Genomic DNA, 5,000 nt, shown 5'->3' with positions numbered 1-5,000 from the left:
CAAAGCAAGGGATGCCCAGGGGCACGTACTTCTTAAAGTGGGGTTATTTTGGTTTTAACACAGGGGGGGTGCTTAAGAGTGGGTGAACAGGGCCCCACGGTGATCAGGTGGTGCAGGGGGGGTCCTCCCCGGAGGTGTGCTGGCCGCCCTGGGGGCTCTGTTCCCCGGGGAGGCCGAGAGAGTAGTGTTGTTCCCCGGGGCTCCCAACTTTTGCAGTGTGAGAGTGTGTTTGACTTGTATTTTGTGGGTGTCAAATGCACCGTTTGGCGCCCGAACGTGTGATTTGGCTGGGGATGGTTTTGTTCTTCAAGTGAGGGCAAGGGGCAGCGGTGTGTGTGGTTATTTTCCCCGAAAAAAGTGTCCCCATTTCGGTGTGCGCGTTTGAAAATTTGTTTCGCTCGCAGCGTCGCGGAGATGCGCGTGCGCGTGGCAACCTTGACACCCCCGTGTTCCCCTGGACCAGACCTTTCCAACGCCGCCTGAGTTAAGGTGCTACGACGTCCCTAAGTGGAGATGCCTCTAAATGAACACCTTTTCCCAACTTTGCACGTTTCCAGCTTGAGAGGAAAAGGGGCTTAAAATTCACAGTTATTCGCCCGAACGTGGGATTTGGCTGGGGACGGTTTCTATATTCAAGTTGGGATGGGGGGCACCGAGGTGAGTGGTGTTTGTCCCCGAAAAAAGTGTCCCCATTTCGGTGTGCGCGTTTGAAAATTTGTTTCGCTCGCAGCGTCGCGGAGATGCGCGTGCGCGTGGCAACCTTGACACCCCCGTGTTCCCCTGGACCAGACCTTTCCAACGCCGCCTGAGTTAAGGTGCTACGACGTCCCTAAGTGGAGATGCCTCTAAATGAACACCTTTTCCCAACTTTGCACGTTTCCAGCTTGAGAGAAAAAGGGGCTTAAAATTCACAGTTATTCGCCCGAACGTGGGATTTCGCTGGGGACGGTTTCTAAGTTCAAGTTGGGACGGGGGGCACCGAGGTGAGTGGTGGTTGTCCCCGAAAAAGCCCTCCCCTTTTCCGTAGCCCCGTTTAAAGTTTTGTTTGGGCTCCTGTTCAGCGGGGAAGCGCGTGCGCGTGGCAACCTTGACACCCCCGTGTTCCCCTGGACCAGACCTTTCCAACGCCGCCTGAGTTAAGGTGCTACGACGTCCCTAAGTGGAGATGCCTCTAAATGAACACCTTTTCCCAACTTTGCACGTTTCCAGCTTGAGAGGAAAAGGGGCTTAAAATTCACAGTTATTCGCCCGAACGTGGGATTTGGCTGGGGACGGTTTCTATATTCAAGTTGGGATGGGGGGCACCGAGGTGAGTGGTGGTTGTCCCCGAAAAAGCCCTCCCCTTTTCCGTAGCCCCGTTTAAAGTTCTGTTTGGGCTCCTGTTCAGCGGGGAAGCGCGTGCGCGTGGCAAACTTGACACCCCCGTGTTCCCCTGGTCCAGACCTTTCTAACGCCGCCTGAGTCAAGGTGCTACGACGTCCCCAAGTGGGGATGCCTGTAGATGAGCACATTTTCCCAACTTTGAATGTAAGTTTCCAGTATCATTGAAAATGTGGCCTCAAACGAGCAGTTTTGCCCCCGAACGTGGGATTTGGCTGGGGACGGTTTCTATATTCAAGTTGGGATGGGGGGCACCGAGGTGAGTGGTGGTTGTCCCCGAAAAAGCCCTCCCCTTTTCCGTAGCCCCGTTTAAAGTTTTGTTTGGGCTCCTGTTCAGCGGGGATGCGCGTGCGCGTGGCAACCTTGACACGCCCGTGTTCCCCTGGACCAGACCTTTCTAACGCCGCCTGAGTTAAGGTGCTACGACGTCCCTAAGTGGAGATGCCTGTAAATGAACACCTTTTCCCAACTTTGCACGTTTCCAGCTTGAGAGGAAAAGGGGCTTAAAATTCACAGTTATTCGCCCGAACGTGGGATTTCGCTGGGGACGGTTTCTAAGTTCAAGTTGGGATGGGGGGCACCGAGGTGAGTGGTGGTTGTCCCCGAAAAAGCCCTCCCCTTTTCCGTAGCCCCGTTTAAAGTTTTGTTTGGGCTCCTGTTCAGCGGGGAAGCGCGTGCGCGTGGCAACCTTGACACGCCCGTGTTCCCCTGGACCAGACCTTTCTAACGCCGCCTGAGTTAAGGTGCTACGACGTCCCCAAGTGGGGATGCCTGTAAATGAACACCTTTTCCCAACTTTGAATGTAAGTTTCCAGTATCATTGAAAATGTGGCCTCAAACGTGCAGTTTTGCCCCCGAACGTGGGATTTGGCTGGGGACGGTTTCTAAATTCAAGTTGGGATGGGGGGCACCGAGGTGAGTGGTGGTTGTCCCCGAAAAAGCCCTCCCCTTTTCCGTAGCCCCGTTTAAAGTTTTGTTTGGGCTCCTGTTCAACGGGGATGCGCGTGCGCGTGGCAAACATGACACGCCCGTGTTCCCCTGGACCAGACCTTTCTAACGCCACCTGAGTTAAGGTGCTACGACGTCCCCAAGTGGGGATGCCTCTAAATGAAGCCAATTTCTCCTATTTGAATGCACTCTCCCAGCCCAGAGAGGCATGTGCCTTAAAATTCACAGTTATTCACCCGAACGTGGGATTTTGTTGAGGACGGTTTCTAAATTCAAGTTGGAACAGGGGGCACCGACGTGAGTGGTGTTTGTCCCCGAAAAAGCTCTCCCCTTTTCCGTAGCCCCGTTTAAAGTTTTGTTTGGGCTCCTGTTTAGCGGGGATGCGCGTGCGCGTGGCAACCTTGACACGCCCGTGTTCCCCTGGACCAGACCTTTCTAACGCCGCCTGAGTTAAGGTGCTACGACGTCCCTAAGTGGAGATGCCTGTAAATGAACACCTTTTCCCAACTTTGAATGTAAGTTTCCAGTATCATTGAAAATGTGGCCTCAAACGAGCAGTTTTGCCCCCGAACGTGGGATTTGGCTGGGGACGGTTTCTAAATTCAAGTTGGGATGGGGGGAACCGAGGTGAGTGGTGGTTGTCCCCGAAAAAGCCCTCCCCTTTTCCGTAGCCCCGTTTAAAGTTTTGTTTGGGCTCCTGTTCAGCGGGGATGCGCGTGCGCGTGGCAAACATGACACGCCCGTGTTCCCCTGGACCAGACCTTTCTAACGCCACCTGAGTTAAGGTGCTACGACGTCCCCAAGTGGGGATGCCTCTAAATGAAGCCAATTTCTCCTATTTGAATGCACTCTCCCAGCCCAGAGAGGCATGTGCCTTAAAATTCACAGTTATTCACCCGAACGTGGGATTTTGTTGAGGACGGTTTCTAAATTCAAGTTGGAACAGGGGGCACCGACGTGAGTGGTGTTTGTCCCCGAAAAAGCTCTCCCCTTTTCCGTAGCCCCGTTTAAAGTTTTGTTTGGGCTCCTGTTTAGCGGGGATGCGCGTGCGCGTGGCAACCTTGACACGCCCGTGTTCCCCTGGACCAGACCTTTCTAACGCCGCCTGAGTTAAGGTGCTACGACGTCCCTAAGTGGAGATGCCTGTAAATGAACACCTTTTCCCAACTTTGAATGTAAGTTTCCAGTATCATTGAAAATGTGGCCTCAAACGAGCAGTTTTGCCCCCGAACGTGGGATTTGGCTGGGGACGGTTTCTAAATTCAAGTTGGGATGGGGGGAACCGAGGTGAGTGGTGGTTGTCCCCGAAAAAGCCCTCCCCTTTTCCGTAGCCCCGTTTAAAGTTTTGTTTGGGCTCCTGTTCAGCGGGGATGCGCGTGCGCGTGGCAAACATGACACGCCCGTGTTCCCCTGGACCAGACCTTTCTAACGCCACCTGAGTTAAGGTGCTACGACGTCCCCAAGTGGGGATGCCTCTAAATGAAGCCAATTTCTCCTATTTGAATGCACTCTCCCAGCCCAGAGAGGCATGTGCCTTAAAATTCACAGTTATTCACCCGAACGTGGGATTTTGTTGAGGACGGTTTCTAAATTCAAGTTGGAACAGGGGGCACCGACGTGAGTGGTGTTTGTCCCCGAAAAAGCTCTCCCCTTTTCCGTAGCCCCGTTTAAAGTTTTGTTTGGGCTCCTGTTTAGCGGGGATGCGCGTGCGCGTGGCAACCTTGACACGCCCGTGTTCCCCTGGACCAGACCTTTCCAACGCCACCCGAGTCAAGGTGCTACGACGTCCCTAAGTGGGGATGCCTGTAGATGAGCACATTTTCCCAGCTTTGAATGTAAGTTTCCAGCATCATTGAAAATGTGGCCTCAAACGTGCAGTTTTGCGCCCGAACGTGGGATTTTGTTGAGGACGGTTTCTAAATTCAAGTTAGCATAAGGGGCACACGTGTGAGTTGTTATTTTCCCAGGATTGATGGTTTCCAATTCGGTAGCTCCGTTTAAAGTTTTGTTTTGGCCCCTGTTTAGCGGGGATGCGCGTGCGCGTGGCAAACTTGACACGCCCGTGTTCCCCTGGACCAGACCTTTCCAACGCCACCCGAGTCAAGGTGCTACGACGTCCCTAAGTGGGGATGCCTGTAGATGAGCACATTTTCCCAGCTTTGAATGTAAGTTTCCAGCATCATTGAAAATGTGGCCTCAAACGTGCAGTTTTGCGCCCGAACGTGGGATTTTGTTGAGGACGGTTTCTAAATTCAAGTTAGCATAAGGGGCACACGTGTGAGTTGTTATTTTCCCAGGATTGATGGTTTCCAATTCGGTAGCTCCGTTTAAAGTTTTGTTTTGGCCCCTGTTTAGCGGGGATGCGCGTGCGCGTGGCAAACTTGACACGCCCGTGTTCCCCTGGACCAGACCTTTCCAACGCCACCCGAGTTAAGGTGCTACGACGTCCCTAAGTGGAGATGCCTCTAAATGAAGCCAATTTCTCCTATTTGAATGCACTCTCCCAGCCCAGAGAGGCATGTGCCTTAAAATTCACAGTTATTCACCCGAACGTGGGATTTTGTTGAGGACGGTTTCTAAATTCAAGTTAGAATAAGGGGCACACGTGTGAGTTGTTATTTTCCCAGGATTGATGATTTCCAATTCGGTAGCTCCGTTTAAAGTTTTGTTTC

The sequence above is a fragment of the Osmerus mordax genome (assembly GCF_038355195.1).
Source record: "Osmerus mordax isolate fOsmMor3 chromosome 7 unlocalized genomic scaffold, fOsmMor3.pri SUPER_7_unloc_6, whole genome shotgun sequence".
In the NCBI taxonomy this organism is placed as follows: domain Eukaryota; kingdom Metazoa; phylum Chordata; class Actinopteri; order Osmeriformes; family Osmeridae; genus Osmerus; species Osmerus mordax.
The sequence above is the reverse complement of the archived record's forward strand: the minus strand, read 5'-3'. Positions refer to the sequence as shown.